This window comes from Pelophylax lessonae (assembly GCF_965119305.1).
Source record: "Pelophylax lessonae genome assembly, chromosome: 1".
NCBI classification, from domain to species: Eukaryota; Metazoa; Chordata; class Amphibia; order Anura; family Ranidae; genus Pelophylax; species Pelophylax lessonae.
The window spans coordinates 51,399,228-51,415,956 of NC_138768.1; the positions used below are offsets into that span (position 1 = coordinate 51,399,228).

The 16,729-nt window shown below is 38.3% G+C and overlaps 1 protein-coding gene across 2 annotated transcripts in view; it reads left to right on the top strand.

Annotated features, from left to right (window-relative positions):
* The window catches only part of ZBTB7C (zinc finger and BTB domain containing 7C), a 322,326-nt gene that overhangs the window by 171,361 nt on the left and 134,236 nt on the right, over positions 1–16,729 (top strand). The window contains exon 1 of one of the 2 annotated variants that reach the window (XM_082254580.1): positions 14,988–15,147. The exons of the other annotated variant lie outside the window; for it this stretch is intronic. The gene's annotated coding sequence lies outside the window, so the exon portion shown is untranslated. Of the gene's footprint in view, positions 1–14,987; positions 15,148–16,729 lie in introns of those variants that run through there. 2 annotated transcript variants of the gene reach the window in all.

Sequence of the window (16,729 nt, forward strand, 5' to 3'; positions counted from 1 at the left end):
TTGAATTCGAACTGTAAACTTATTTCTGAAATCAAAGACTGTGTGTGTTATCAGAGTACCATTTCTAAATAATGCTGTTTTTGTTGAGCCAAAGATGTTTTAAAGAGTCATTGTAATTGTTTGATGAAGATTTTTCTTTTGTTTGTTCACTTTGCCACATTCGAATCGAAAAAAAATCTTTCAACCAAATTGAAAGTTTATCGATTCTAATGTTTCCAATTAAAAAAAAAATCGGTAAATACAAAGAACATTCTAAAAAGACATAAAACAAATTCTGAATATGAATTCCGAATACTAATCCTGAATACGAATTGAACGAATCAAACAAATTTAATGAAACGAAATAACTAGATTATTAAATCTAAACAAAACAAAACACATTTTTTTGTCATGTACATGTCTAGTTATTTATACCTGAGCCCTACTTCCTAAGATGCTCTACACTGGCCTGAGCAGGTCTTGCACTTTCTATGATAACCTTTCTCAACTAGGGTTCTGAGGACCCTTAGGCTTCCTCCAGAGATTTCTAGGGGTTCCTTGAGATGTAGCTGATTGACCTTCCATTTGATGGTGCATGCATCGGTCCAGGGCCAAAACCACTCAACAAAGTTGTAGAATGACACTAATGATCTTTTTAGCTGTCTGCATGGGTGGCATTCTGACCTCCACTGTAAGGGAGGAATTCTTCCTTATGACCACCAGTGTAGGAGGCATTCTTCCCACAGACTCCCTAATGAATTGTTTTTTGCGGGGGTTCCCAGAGACCTGAAAGAGGAACATTGTATCATATTCTTACTGTCATTTTACTTTCCTGGCACCAATCCATGGCAGCATACATGCTCTAGTGCTTTGTGGAAACCACATTTGTGCTGCCACCAGGAAAATTATTTTAGGGGTACCTCTGGGGTGAAAAAGGTTGAGAAAGGCTGTTTTAAGATTACCCTCTGCCAGGGGCAGACTGGCAACTTTCAGCCCAGGGGGCAAATACAAACCAGAGGCCCATGGTGCAGCGACCCGGCCCCCCTCTCACTTTCCCTCATCCCCCCTCCTGACCCCCATTCCAAGCTAAAGCCCTGCTCCAGATACTCTCTACTTACCAGCTGAATCTGGGTTCCCGACCTGGCCAGCAGGGGGAGGTGTGGGAGAGCCGGGACAGCTCAGTTGGGGCTGGCCAGGGCAGAAGAGTCTCCAGTGGGGTATGGAACCGGCCTCTGCTTTTACACCATCCATGCTGGGGGGGGGGGGGGGTGCGATCTGTCCATGTCTTCAACCCACACTCAGTAGGTCAGCGGCAGGGAATCTTTAATTCTCTTGACCAGGAATCCTTTAGGCATGTCTGTGGCCTTTTTACAGGCAATCAGAGCGGCCCAGGGGGCAATTGCCCCCCTGTCCCCTGGCCCAGTCCTCCCCTGCCCTCTGCTGCTGGTCTGAGGATTTCTAGTGGCTCTCTATGAGACCACACTGGCCATTCACTTTAATGGGGAGAGCTAACTATGGAGACACCTCATGGCTAAACTGGGGAACTATAACAGGCACTCCCCTGCCCCTACCCTACAGAACAAATACTGTATGGCTAGCTTTGAAAAACTGCCATATAGGAACCGCCCTAATAGTATGTGCAGAATGACAGCTAGTTTCTCTTAAATTAGAGTTACCAGCAGATAGATTTCCGATAAGCTCAAATAGAGATGCATCCTGATGTTACACCCCCCACAATGTTAATATCAAGAAAATTGATGGCAGTGTGCGTGTTGTGGTGTTATCCGAATCTTAGACAGGTGTCCCTATTGGAAGAGGTGTCCCCTGAACAGGTATCCCTATTAGGAGAGACGTCCGCTGAACAGGTGTCCCCATTGGAGGAAATATCCCCTGAACTGGTGTCCCCATTGGAAAAAGTGGCCCCAGAACAGATGTCCCTATTGGAAGAAGTGTTCCCTTAACAAGTGTCCCCTGAAAAGGTATTTCTATTGGAAGAAGTGTCCCCAGATCAGTTTTCCTTTGGAAGAACTTGAAGTGTCCCCAGAACAGGTATAGAAACATAGAAAAGTGACAGCAGAAAAAAACAGAGTAGTTCATCGAGACTGCCCATCTTTTTTTTTTGTTAACTTTATTGTCTGAGTATAGATCTATATTTGTCCCAAGCATGTTTGAAGCCATTTACTGTTCCCCAGGTGTTTCAATTGGAAGAAATGTCCCTTGAACGGGTGTCCCTATTGGAAGAAGTGTCTTCTCAACAGGTGATCCATTGAAGTAACTGTCCACTGAACAGGTGTCCCCATTGGAAGACATGTCCCCTCAGCAAGAGATCCATTTGAGATATTGTCCACTGAACAGGTGTCCCCATTGGAAGAAGTTCCCCTTAACAGGTGATCCACTGGAAGATGTTTTGGTGTCCCCATTGAAAGAAGTGTCCAGAGAACAAGTTTACTTTGGAAGAAGTTTCCCTTGAGCATGTGTCCCAATGGGAAAACGTGTCCCCGGTACAGGTATCCCCATTGGAAGAAGTGTACCTTGAACAGGTGTCCCCATTGGAAGACGTGTCCCCAGAACAGGTATCCCCATTGGAAGAAGTGTACCCTGAACAGGTTTCTCCATTGGAAGAAGTGTACCCTGAACAGGTTTCTCCATTGGAAGAAGTGTACCCTGAACAGGTGTCCCCATTGGAATAAGTGGCTCCTATTAAGGTGTCTCCATACGAAGAAGTGTCCCCTGAAAATGTATTTCTATTGGAAAAAGTGTCCCCAGAACAGGTTTCCTTTGGAAGGAATGTCCCCATAACAGGTATCCACATTGGAAGAAATGTCCCCTAAACAGGTGTTTCAACTGGAAGAAATGTCCCCTGAACAGCTGTCCCCATTGGAAGACGTATCACCTCAACAGGTGACCCATTGGAAGAATTGTCCCCTGAACAGGTTTCCTTTGGAAGAAATGTGCCCTGAGCAGGTGTTTCAGCTGGAAGAAATGTCATCTGAACAGGTATCCCCATTGGAGGTTGTGTCCCCAGAACAGGTATCCCCGTTGCAAGAATTGTCCCCTGAACAAGTCCCCCCACTGGAAGAAGTGTCCCCTGAACAGGTCCCCCCACTGGAAGAAGGGTCTCCTGAACAGGTGTCCCCACTAAAAAAAGTGTCTCATGAACAGGTGTCCCCAATGGAAGATGTGTCCCCTGAACAGGTGTCCCCATTGGAAGACGTGTCCCCAGAACAGGTATCCCCATTGGAAGAAGTGTACCCTGAACAGGTTTCTCCATTGGAAGAAGTGTACCCTGAACAGGTTTCTCCATTGGAAGAAGTGTACCCTGAACAGGTGTCCCCATTGGAATAAGTGGCTCCTATTAAGGTGTCTCCATACGAAGAAGTGTCCCCTGAAAATGTATTTCTATTGGAAAAAGTGTCCCCAGAACAGGTTTCCTTTGGAAGGAATGTCCCCATAACAGGTATCCACATTGGAAGAAATGTCCCCTAAACAGGTGTTTCAACTGGAAGAAATGTCCCCTGAACAGCTGTCCCCATTGGAAGACGTATCACCTCAACAGGTGACCCATTGGAAGAATTGTCCCCTGAACAGGTTTCCTTTGGAAGAAATGTGCCCTGAGCAGGTGTTTCAGCTGGAAGAAATGTCATCTGAACAGGTATCCCCATTGGAGGTTGTGTCCCCAGAACAGGTATCCCCGTTGCAAGAATTGTCCCCTGAACAAGTCCCCCCACTGGAAGAAGTGTCCCCTGAACAGGTCCCTCCACTGGAAGAAGGGTCTCCTGAACAGGTGTCCCCACTAAAAAAAGTGTCTCATGAACAGGTGTCCCCAATGGAAGATGTGTCCCCTGAACAGGTGTCCCCACTGAAAGAAGTGTCCCCTGAACAGGTGTCCCCATTAGAAGAAGTGTCCCCTGAACAGGTGTCCCCATTGGAGGAAGTGTCTCCAGGTGTCCCCCAGCTAAAAAATTCCTACACCTTTTGTTCTGGTGACAAGTTGGAAATGTTGGATTTCTCATAACTGTCTTGGTGGCAACGGTCACTAGAAGAAAGAGGGTGAACCTCCTTACCAGGGACATAGACAGCAATAAAAAAATTGACAGGGATTCTAATCCTTTCCTACTGTATCCAATACAAACAGTACATACACTTTAAGTTGATTACATTTCCATTTACCGCTTCTAAATTATGTGTACTGGTCCTTTAAAGGCAACCTGGCATGTATCTCGGCCATGTATAGCTGCAGCAGGGAGCCGTGTGCCAGGACTGTCTATATGTCTGGCAGTGCCAGGGGGGATTTCCCTGGGTACACATTGTTCTGCGGTCAGGTGGTGCTCCGTCTATCTAATAATCCTCCCCCCCTCCCCACATGGCTCACAGCTATACTAACACACCCAAAAACAAAACAAACACGCCGCACCTACTGGATAACGCCAAATCATTTATTTAACCTTACACCACAAAACATAGCACACCGATACACAGAAACCTCCCCAACCCAAATACAGCTAAAAATTATTACCTGTAAACTTGAATTGAATGATCATTACTGTGTATTACAACCAATTGCATTTTTTTTTTTTTTTATAAACCACTTTTTCGCCTTTCTTTTATTCTTTGTGATCTTCTGCAGCCTCTTTGCAGCCACTTCCTGCCCACATGCACTCAGCAATGGCATTTCTCAGAGCAGGTTTCCTGGACCATGCCTGCATAATGTGTGTTGAAATGGCTAGTTGTAGACTCCATCCAAAGCCTATATGACAGGGTGACAACGCAGGTGCACGATTGGGAGATAGGATAAAGCGTTGTCAGCTAGTATAACTAGAAGTGCCTGAACCAGGGTTGCCACCTCATCCCTTTAAAACTGAACACATATTAATTACACAGGTTCCGGGGCTAATTGAATGCAGATAATGCACTAAGTAAGTATAATTACCACCTTAATCAGCCACAGAACCTGTCTAATTAATATGTGTTCGGTTTTAAAGGGATAAGGTGGCAACCCTAGCCTGAACCCATGGAGTGAATTTTGCCTGGTTCATCATGAACCAGCCAAATTCATACAACGTGTGGCCAGCATTACATTGGATGCCTTGTGTACTGCTCTAGAGTCCGATGGCCACAGTACTGTCCCTCCCTTTCTTAGGGGTCTATTTATAAAAAAATTCACTGTACAAACATGACACACATTCACACAGCTGAAATAAAAATCACTATATTGTGTCTATTATGTTTATTTCCTATGATCGTAATCCATGTAGTGGCCATAAGGTGATATTTTACCTGAACTACTTCAACCAGGAAAATACCGCTTTATGGCCACTAGATGGTGATATGGCTCATAGGAAATAATTATATAAATTCCAAAGCCCATATGACAGGGTGACAAAGCAGGTGCACAACTAGGGGGCAGGACAAAGCGTTTTCACCTTGTAAAAACAAGAAGTGCCTGAAACCATGGAGCGAATTTCGCTCTGGTTCATCATGTGGGGCCAGCATTACATTGGCTGCCTTGTGTACTGCTATAGAGTCCAAAGGCCACAGTACTGTCCCTCCCTTTCTTAGGGGTCTATTTATCAAAAAAGTCACTGTACAAATGTGACACACATTCACACAGCTGCAAAAAAAAATCACCATATTGTGTCAATTATGTGTATTTCCTATGACCGTAACCCATGTAGTGGCCATAAGGCGGTATATTACCTTCAATCAGGAAAATACTGCTTTAGGGCCACTAGATGGTGATATGGATCATAGGAAATAATGATATAAATTAACTATATATTTATTATATCAAACTAATTGAATAGTTAATTCATTGTAAGCTCTAAGGAGCAGGGCCCTCTGATTCCTACTGTATTAAAGTGTATTGTATTAGTACTGTCTACCCTCAAGTTGTAAAGCGCTGCGTAAACTGTCGGCGCTATATAAATACTATATAATAATGATAATAATTATATATATATATATATATATATATATATATATATATATATATATATATAATTTATTTAATGTATTACTACTGATTATATATACAGTATATATATATATATATATATATATATATATATATATATATATATATATATTTATATATAATCAGTAGTAATAAATTATATATACCAAAAAAGAGAGCGGCACTCACGGGTCTTGAAATGTGAACGCACAAATGATGGTTTAATCGATGTTTTGACAAGGCGCAAGCTCATCTTCCTCTGCTGTGCACCCAGGCACATTTTTTATCCCTGATTTGTGTGTGGTATATATATATATATATATATATATATATATATATATATATAATGAATTAATTATTATTAAATTAGTGTAATATAATTAAGTATATAGTATATCATTATTTCCTATGATCCATGTCACCATCTAGTGGCCATAAAGCAGTATTTTCCCAATTGAAGTAGTTTAGGTAAATATATATATATATATATATATATATATATATACTGTATATATATATATATATATATATATATATCTATATATATATATATGCATATATATAGATATATCTATCTATATATATATATATATATATATATATATACTGTATATATATATATATATATATATATATAGATATATAGATATATATAGATATATATAGTTATGTATTTTTTTAAATAATTATAGTCTAAATTCAGGGATTTTTTTTTTTTTGTTGCTCAACATTTGAACAGGGATTTATTTTTTTAATTTTTACTTTTTTGTTATTATTAATAGGCCCCTTCGTTATTTGCATTGCAGGGGATTGCAAAAGAATAATATAAAGAGACCCTAAAATGGCAGGAAAAATCACAAAAAAAAATTGACTATTTTAAATGTCTACTTGAAATGTTTTTTATTTTCAGAAATTATTTTATTCACTTGCAATGTGCCTTTGAACTTTGAAAATTTGACAACTCCAGGAAGAGTCAGTTCCCTAGCACAACCCCTCCCAATTGAAGGTCAAAATCGCCCTCTTTTCTGGGAGAATATAATTCCTGTCTGTACTGGTCCAGCTCCTAAACTCCTCCCCACATCTTCCTATGTAACCTTTTAGGGGGCTGCTGGGGGAGGAGGGAAGGGGAATACTATAGACCAGTGATGATGAACCTTGGCACCCCAGATGTTTCGGAACTACATTTCCCATGATGCTCATGCACTCTGTAATGTAGTTGAGCATCTTGGGTACCAAGGTTTGCCATCACTGCTATAGACCGTCGATTGGGTGACAGCTCTGAGTCTGCTAGGTCTGCTGACATCACATCCAAGATGGCGGCACCCAAGTGGGCTTAGGGCATTTGGATTTCTAAATAAGGGCAGCTTTTACCGGTAAATAACCGGCATAACATTTAAAGGAATCCCAATATAATCTTATGGGAAAGCTGTTTTTGAAATGAATGGTCTGGTGACAAGGTCTCTTTAAAAAGACAAGAGTCAGGTAGTTATATTTAATCATATGTTATCATTTAATATCCTCTTATATGGGATAAAACAATCGTCTTTTATACCCGTCTGGAGTTCATAAACACCGCCCTGGTATATGGTGTGCCATATTATAGATTTGCCGGTATCTCATTTCATGCTGGAAGCGCGGTGGCTCTCTTCTATGGACGATTAATATATCCCAATAAATTCTCTGCATCTATAAAAGAAGAGATTCCGGGCTTTTCATGGATCAATATTTAGAATTTTGTAACTCTTTGCTTTAGTCTTCATTTATTTGGATTATTTTATATATAAAAAAAAAAAAAATATATCAGTTACAATTTTTCTTTGCATCTTACTAAATAAACGCAAAACGCGTCCGTAGAATTGTCTGATGTATGACAATGTCCAACCATAGAGGGCTGTGTCCAGAAATTATGACCTCTCATTGTAAAGCTCCGCCCCTTGCACCGTGTGATGTTTTTAGTAAAAACGGGTACTAGCATGAGCAGTGCCGGGACAAGGTCATCCAGCGCCCAGGTCAAGGATGCCAAACTGCCCCCCCCCCTTCCCTTAGGGTTAGGGTCAAGGCGCCCCCCCCCCCCCCATCCCTGCAATAAACCATTGCGCCTAGGGCAACCGCCCCCTCCTGCCCACCACTTGTCCCAGCCCTGAGCATGAGCCATTGGGGGCAGCATGGGGTCTGCTTTAGGCTGCATCTGCACTTTAAGGCTTCATAAAATCACAACTTTGCACACAGGTAATAAACACTTTAGCAGCCTTAAAGTGGTTGTAAAACTCAGACATGAAATATGAACAAAGCACATCCCTCTATAGTGTGTACTTCTCAATCCAGAACACTAAAGTGTCATTTCTGTCTGCTGCTTCCTTCCTCTGCTATCAGCATGAGTCACTTCTGACAAGTTTTCCTGCCACCAAGAGAAAAAAGGTGACAAGGGAGGGAGCTCCAGCACACAGCCTGTGTTTGACAGCCTCAGTTCTGTTCCTGTGGGAAGGCGGTGTGTCTCTTCCCTCCAATCAGCTCTAAACTCTGCAGAGTGTAACTCCAGCTCCCCGTCCCCTGCCTTCTGAAAGCTCATACAAGCTGTATAAATTCTGGACTTTAAATGGCTGTAGGAGAGAGAGGGCAGCAGATAAACAGGTACAACTTATGTAGGAGGATTTGTTCGTCTCTGTGTCATCATTCAAGGCCAGTCACTTCGCCAGGTATATGTAAGGGTTTACAACTACTTTAACCACTTCCCGACTTTGGGTGGGGATATCTGAATGATGGGTGCTGCACCCTCTCCCACCTCCCCCCGCCACCCTCTGGTGCTTCTACCGACTCGTCCATGTGATTGTCGAGCCGGGGAATGAATCGTCCGGCTGCGACTGTTTACCATACAGCTGACCGATGACCAGATGGTCCCTGTCCATCTCTATGACCTTCGGAGGCCGGGCTTGCCGTTATGACGTCACATTCGGCCTCGGCTTTCTTTAGATGGAAAGCTGAGATTGTTTTTTTTTTTTTATATTTCAGGCTTTCCAGCCTAGAGGAGAGATGTGAGGTCTTATAGACCCCACATCTCTCCATAAAGAGGTCCTGTCATGCCATATTCCTATTACAAGGGATGTTTACATTCCTTGTAATAGGAATAAAAGTGATAAAAAAAAAAATGTAGGGTGAAAGGTGTCAAAATATAAAAAGTAAAATAAACAAAAAAAATAAATAAATACGTTGCGTCGCATATCTAAACGGCATTCGAACCACACATGTGAGGTATCACCGTGAACGTTAGAGCGAGAACAATAATTCTAGCACAAGTCCTCCTCTGTAACTCTAAACTGGTAACCTGTAAAAAAATGTTAAAGCTTCGCCTATGGAGATTTCTAAGTTCCAAAGTTTGGCGCCATTCCACGAGTGTGCGCAATTTTAAAGCGTGACGTGTTAGGTATCTATTTACTTGGCTTAACGTCATCTTTCACATTATAGAAAAAACTGCGCTAACTGTAGCGTGTTGTTTTTTGTTTTTATTATTATTATTTCATGTACTTATATAGCGCTGTCAATTTGCGCTGCGCTTTACATATACATTACACTTTCACATCAGTCCCTGCCCTCAAGGAGCTTACAATCTAATGGCTCATTTCCACTGAGCGTTATGGTACGGTTGGGTTCGGTACGGTACGCAATTTATGCCGTTTCCATTGTGAATGGTACCTTAATTCCGAACCGTACCGTACCACTTTTTTGGTACCCTTTCGTTGGGGTACCAAGCACAGTACTACCGTACCGACAGGGTGGAGATACACTCTGTAGAACTTTGATTGGTTGACAGAGAATCGTCCTTCACAGCTTTCCGGGTACACCACGCCTATCATGAAAGGGTACTATTGGCAGTGGAAACGCAAGGTGTACCGTTCCGAACCATACCGTACTGAACCGAACCGTACCATACCGTACCACTCAGTGGAAACGAGGCATAAGGTCCCTAACTCACATTCATACATACATGGTAGGGCCAATTTTATACAGGATCCAATTAACCTACCAGCATGTCTTTGAAGTGTAGGAGGAAACCAGAGTACCCAGAGGAAACCCACGCAGGCACAGGGAGAACATACAATTTTATTATTATTTATTATTATTATACAGGATTTATATAGCGCCAACAGTTTGCGCAGCGCTTAACAAAATGAAGGCAGACATTACTGTTACAATACAAGTGTAAAAGTGGAATCAGAGGGCCCTGCTCATTAGAGCTTACAATCTAAAATTCATTTAATTCATGAAACATGTTGAAACAGCTTTTGAAAATTTGCTGCACAAACACAGTGTGACATAAAAACTTTCAATGACCACCATTTTATTTCCTAGGGTCTCTGCCAAATATAATGTTAAAAAATAATATACCATATATAATGTTTGGGGGCATCTTAGTAAATTTCTAGCAAAAAAAAAAAAAAAAGATGATTTTTAGATCTAGGAGGGAAGTGTCAGAATTGGCTTGGGTAGCAAGTGGGTAAAGAGACTTCAGACCTGTTTTAACCACTTCAATACTGGGCACTTTCACCCCCTTCCTGCCCAGGCCAATTTTCAGCTTTCAGCTCTGTCACATTTTGAATGACAATTGCACGGTCATGCTACACTGTACTCATATGAAATTTTTATCATTTTTTTTTTCACACAAATAGAGCTTTCTTTTGGTGGTATTTAATCACCGCTGGGTTTTTTATTTCTTACAAAAAAAAGAAAGAAAAAAGACAACATTTTTTAAAAAAAAAAGTTTTTCTGTGAGTAAATTTTGAAAATAAATAATTTTTCTCCTTCACTGATGTGCGCTGATGAGGCGGCACTCATGGCACTGATAGGCTGCACTTATGGGCACTAATGAGGTGGCACTTATGGGCACTGATGAGGTGGCACTAATATTCCGCACTGATGGGCACTGATAGGTGGCACTAATAGGCAGCACTGATGAGCACTGATAGGCGGCACTGAAAGGCGGCACTGATGGGCACTGAGAGGCGGCACTGATGGGCACTGACAGGCGGCACTGATGAGCACTGATGGGCAACAACATCAGTGCCCATAGTGCTGCTAGTCAATGCCCATCAGTGCCTAGATGAGCAGGCACTGATGGGCACTGACTGGCAGCAGTATGGGCACAGATGGTGGGCACTGTGGGCATTGATGGTGGGTACTGATTGGCACTCTATTTCACTTTTCTGTAATCAGGGCACTGATGATCCTGTTTCAGTAGCATTAGGTACCAAGCAACAACAACAATAAAAAAAAATTAAGGCACATATTTTTGGGATTTTATTAACATTTTATATGACCAGTACTTTTTATACAATTTTTTAATTTTTTAAATGTTTTTTTATACAATTTTAGTAATTAGGAACATTAGGTACCAAGCAAAAAAGTAAAATAAAAATTAAGGCACACATTTTTGCAATTTTGTGATTTTTGTTTTTTTTACCATTTTATATGACCAGTACTTTTTTATACAATTTTTATTTATTTATTTATTATACAATTTTGGTACATAGGATCATTGGGTACCTTTTTAAACCTTCTGTTTTTATGAAGAAACTGGTTATTTTTAAATTAGTTATTGTTGAGGTATCCGACGTTTGGTCTGGAAGTCTAGGGGTCAACAAACAAAAAGAGTTCAAATTAAATAAATAAATAAAAAATAAAAGAGTGTTGAGCTTCGTTTTTTTTTTTTCAACTGCGCGTTTTAACGTGTTTGTCAAGCATTTTTTTGCTTCATGAGTTACTTTTGTTGCATGTAGCGCAAAAACACGCACCGGAAAAATGCACGATTTTTTATGCATTTGCAAAATGCTTAGGTGTGAATGTGGCTTTGATGAAATGCTTGTACAAGCAACAACAATAAAAAAAAAATTAAGGCACACATTTTTGTGATTTTATTAACATTTTATATGACCAGTCATTTTTTATACAATTTTTACATTTTTTAAAATTTTTATTTTTTTCTTTAATACATTTTAGTAACTATGATCATTAGGTACCAAGCAACAACAACAATAAAAAAAATTAAGGCACATATTTTTGTGATTTTATTAACATTTTATATGACCAGTACTTTTTATATAATTTTTAATTTTTATTTTTATTTTTATACACATTTCACTATGATCATTAGGTACCAAGCAACAACAACAATAAACAAATGAAGGAACATATTTTTGTGATTTTATTAACATTTTATATGAACAGTACTTTTTATACAATTTTTTATTTTTTTAAATTTATTTTTTTTATACAATTTCAGTAACTATGATCATTAAGTACCAAGCAACAACAATAATAAAAAAAAAATGAAAGCACATATTTTTGTGATTTTATTAACATTTTATATGACCAGTACTTTGTATACAATTTTACTTTTTTTTTAATATATTTTTTTTAATACAATTTTAGTAATTAGGATCATAAGGTACCAAGCAAAATAAATAAATAGATTAAGGCACATGTTTTTGCAATTTTGTGATTTTATTAACATTTTATATGACCAGTAATTAGTATACAATTTTTAATTTTTTTTAAAAAAATGTTTTTTATACAATTTCAGTAACATTAGGTACCCAGCAACAACAACACCAATAAAAAAAATGAAGGCACATATTTTTGTGATTTTATTAACATTTAATATGACCAGTAATTTTTCTACAATTTTTAATTTTTTTTTTCTTTTTTATACAGTTTCAGTAACTATGATCATTAGGTACCAAGCAACAACAACAATAAAAAAAATAAAGAAGGCACATATTTTTGTGATTTTATTAACCATTTATATGACCAGTACTTTTTAAACAATTTTTTTTATTTTTTTTTATACAATTTCAGTAACTTTGATCATTAGGTACCAAGCAAAAAAAAAAAATTAAGGCGCACATTTTTGCAATTTTGTGATTTTTTTATTCTTACCATTTTATATGACCAGTACTTTTTATACAATTTTTATTTATTTATTTAGTTTTATACAATTTAGGTACACATGATCATTAGGTACCTTTTAAACCTCCCATGTTTTGTAGAAATGGGTTATTTTTAGATAGGCAAATGAGTAATCGTTGAGGTATCAGAGGTTTGGTCCGGATGTCTAGGTGTCAAGGAACAAAAAGGGTTAATAAATAAATAAATAAATAAATAACTAAAAGTGAGCTTTTTTTTTTTAAGTGTTTTTCAAGCATTTTTTGCTTCACGAGCTACTTTTCGTGCATGTAGCGCAAAAACACGCACAGGAAAAACGCACAATTTTTTATGCATGTACAAAATGCTCAGATGTGAATGTGGCTTTAATGAAATACTTGTACAAGCAACAACAACAAAAAAGTAAGGCACATATTTTTGTGATTTTATTACAATTCACAATTTCAGTACATATGATCATTAGGTACCAAGCAACAAAAAAAAAAAAATGAAGGCACACATTTTTGTGATTTTATGTGACCAGTACTTTTTATACAATTTACATTTTTTTTACATATATATATATATATATACAATTTCAGTAACTATGATCATTAGGTAGCAAGCAACAACAAAAATAAAAAAAATTAAGCCACATATTTTTGTGATTTTATTAACATTTTATATGACCGGTACTTTTTATACAATGTTTAATTTTTTTTTCTTTTTTCTTTTTTTTACCATTTCAGTACTTATGATCATTAGTTACCAAGCAACAAAAAAAAAAAAAAATGAAGGCTCACATTTTTGTGATTTTTTTGACCAGTGCTTTTTATACAATTTACATTTTTTTTTTTATATATATATATATATATATATATATATATATATATATATATATATATATATATATATATACAATTTCAGTAACTATAATCATTAGGTACCAAGCAACAACAACAATAAAAAAAACAAAGGCACACAGTTTTTGTGATTTTATTTGACCAGTACTTTTTATACAATTTACATTTTTTATATATATATATATACAATTTCAGTAACTATAATCATTAGGTATCAAGCAACAACAACAATAAAAAAAAATGAAGGCACACATTTTTGTGATTTTTATTAACATTTTATATGACCAGTACTTTTTATACAATTTTTTTAATTTTTTCTTTATACAATTTCAGTAACTATGATCATTAGGTACCAAGCAACAACAATAAAAAAAAAAAAATGAAGGCACATATTTTTGGGATTTTATTAACATTTTATATGACCAGTACTTTTTATACAATTTTTAAAATTTTTTCTTATATTTTCTTTATACAATTTCAGTAACTATGATCATTAGGTACCAAGCAACAACAATAAAAAAAAAAAAAAATTAAGGCACATATTTTTGGGATTTTATTAACATTTTATATGACCAGTACTTTTTATACAATTTTTTACATTTTTTCTTATATTTTCTTTATACAATTTCAGTAACTATGATCATTAGGTACCAAGCAACAACAATAAAAAAAAAAAAATTAAGGCACATATTTTTGGGATTTTATTAACATTTTATATGACCAGTACTTTTTAAACAATGTTTATTTTTTTTTTTTATACAGTTTTAGTAACTATAATCATTAGGTACCAAGCAACAAAAAAAAAAAAAAAATGAAAAAAAAAAAAAAAAAAATGAAGGCCCACATTTTTGCTATTTTGTGATTTTTTTTATTTTTTTTATCACTTTATATAACCAGTACTTTTTATACAATTTTTATTTTCGTTATTTATTTATTTATTTTTTTATACAATTTTGGTACACATGATCATTAGATACCTTTTTAAAACCTCCCGTGATTTGTAGAAATTGGTTATTTTTAGATAGGCAAATGAGTTATCGTTGTATCGGACGTTTGGTCTGGATGTCTAGGTGTCAAGGAACAAAAAGGGTTAAAAAAAAAAAAAAGAAATAAAAAAGGAAAAAGAAGAACCAGTTGAGCGAGGGAGGCGCAGAGGAGGCGCACTGATAAAGGTGGTAGAGGGTGCCAGCCGCACAGCCCAGTTTCCTCGTACAGGTGGACTGGCGAGGCTCCATGCCAAATAGTTTTGGTTTACAGGGAGTGGTGGGAGTACATTCTTCAAACCACTCCTAGGAAGCAGCGCTCTCTTCACACAAATCAATGACAATTTGCAGTCCACACCCCCCCACAGCAGCCTGCCTGATATTTTTTTTCCTACTTTTTACATCAATTCAGCACTTCTGCAGTCGCCGGCTGCCACAACGGACGCAGGGAAAGGTCAGTGGAAAAAGCTTTCTTTGCTCCAATTTTTCGATTCTTTCTGTGCCGGGTGCTGCGATGAACGGCTCTCTGAGAGATACAAAGAAAATAGAAAAAGGCCCTTCCTATTCTTCTGCATGGAATAGAATTGGAGGATGACAGTTCTCCCGGGCTCAGCTCCTAAGATCAAAAAATGTACAAGGTGGCGGAACTCACGGCAGCCAATCAGAGATCTTTTTTTTTTTACATGCGTTTTCTTTAATATAATGCTTCCCTGATCTTCAGAGAGCTCGCAGTTCCAGCACCCAAAGGAGCTTTGAAGGGTAAATTAAAATTTAAGGGGTATTTCCGCTTTTTGAAGTCAATTTTGTGTTTATGTGCTCTCATTTACACAGACTACTTAGGCTGGCCATACATTATACAATTTTCTTACAATTTTCTGTACAATTTTCTTTAGATTTACCTTCAACTATGTAGTACAAAGGCCTGCCTTATAGGACACAGTTGAACGTGTTGTTTGGTTTTGACCTCATATTATATGGATTTTGGTAAATCTAACAGAAAATTGTACAAGACAATTGAACATGTATGGCCAGGCTTAGAAAAAAAAAGATTTGAAAAAAATAATTTCTTACCTTTAAAGATTAGCTTTTCTCAACCGTTTTTTACTCCGGAGAAACTTTTGAAATAATTGTCATGTTTCAGGGAACCCCTGCTAAGATTAGTCCATTGGGGGGTCATTAGGAAAATGCCCCTTTTGTTGGTGGTCAGTTGGAAGTACAGTATGTCTCCTACATTGGTGGTCAGTTGGAAGAATGTACCTTACATTGGTGGCCAGTGTGAAGAATGCCCCTTACATTGGTGGCCAGTAAGAAGAATGCCCCTTACATTGGTGGCCAGTGGGAAGAATGCCCCTTACATTGGTGGCCAGTGGGAAGAATGCCCCTTACATTGGTGGCCAGTGGGAAGAATGCTCCTTACATTGGTGGCCAGTGGAAAGAATGCCCCTTACATTGGTGGCCAGTGGGAAGAATGCCCCTCTATTGGTGGCCAGTGGGAAGAATGCTCCTTACATTGGTGGTCAGTAGGAAGAATATCCCTCTATTGGTGGCCAGTGGGAAGAATGCCCCTTACATTGGCGGCCAGTGGGAGGAATGCTCCTTACATTGGTGGCCAGTGGGAAGAATGCTCCTTACATTGGTGGCCAGTGGGAAGAATGCTCCTTACATTGGTGGCCAGTGGAAAGAATGCCCCTTACATTGGTGGCCAGTGGGAAGAATGCCCCTCTATTGGTGGCCAGTGGGAAGAATGCTCCTTACATTGGTGGTCAGTAGGAAGAATATCCCTCTATTGGTGGCCAGTGGGAAGAATGCCCCTTACATTGGCGGCCAGTGGGAAGAATGCCCCTCTATTGGTGACCTGGAGGAAGAATGTTCCTTACATCGGTGGCCAAAAGGAAGAATGGCCCTTACATTGGAGGCCAGTGGGAAGAATGGCCCTTACATTGGTGGCCAGTAGGAAGAATGCCCCTTACATTGGTGACCAGTGGGAAGAATGTTCCTTACATTGGTGGTCAGTGGGAAGAATGCTTGTAACATTG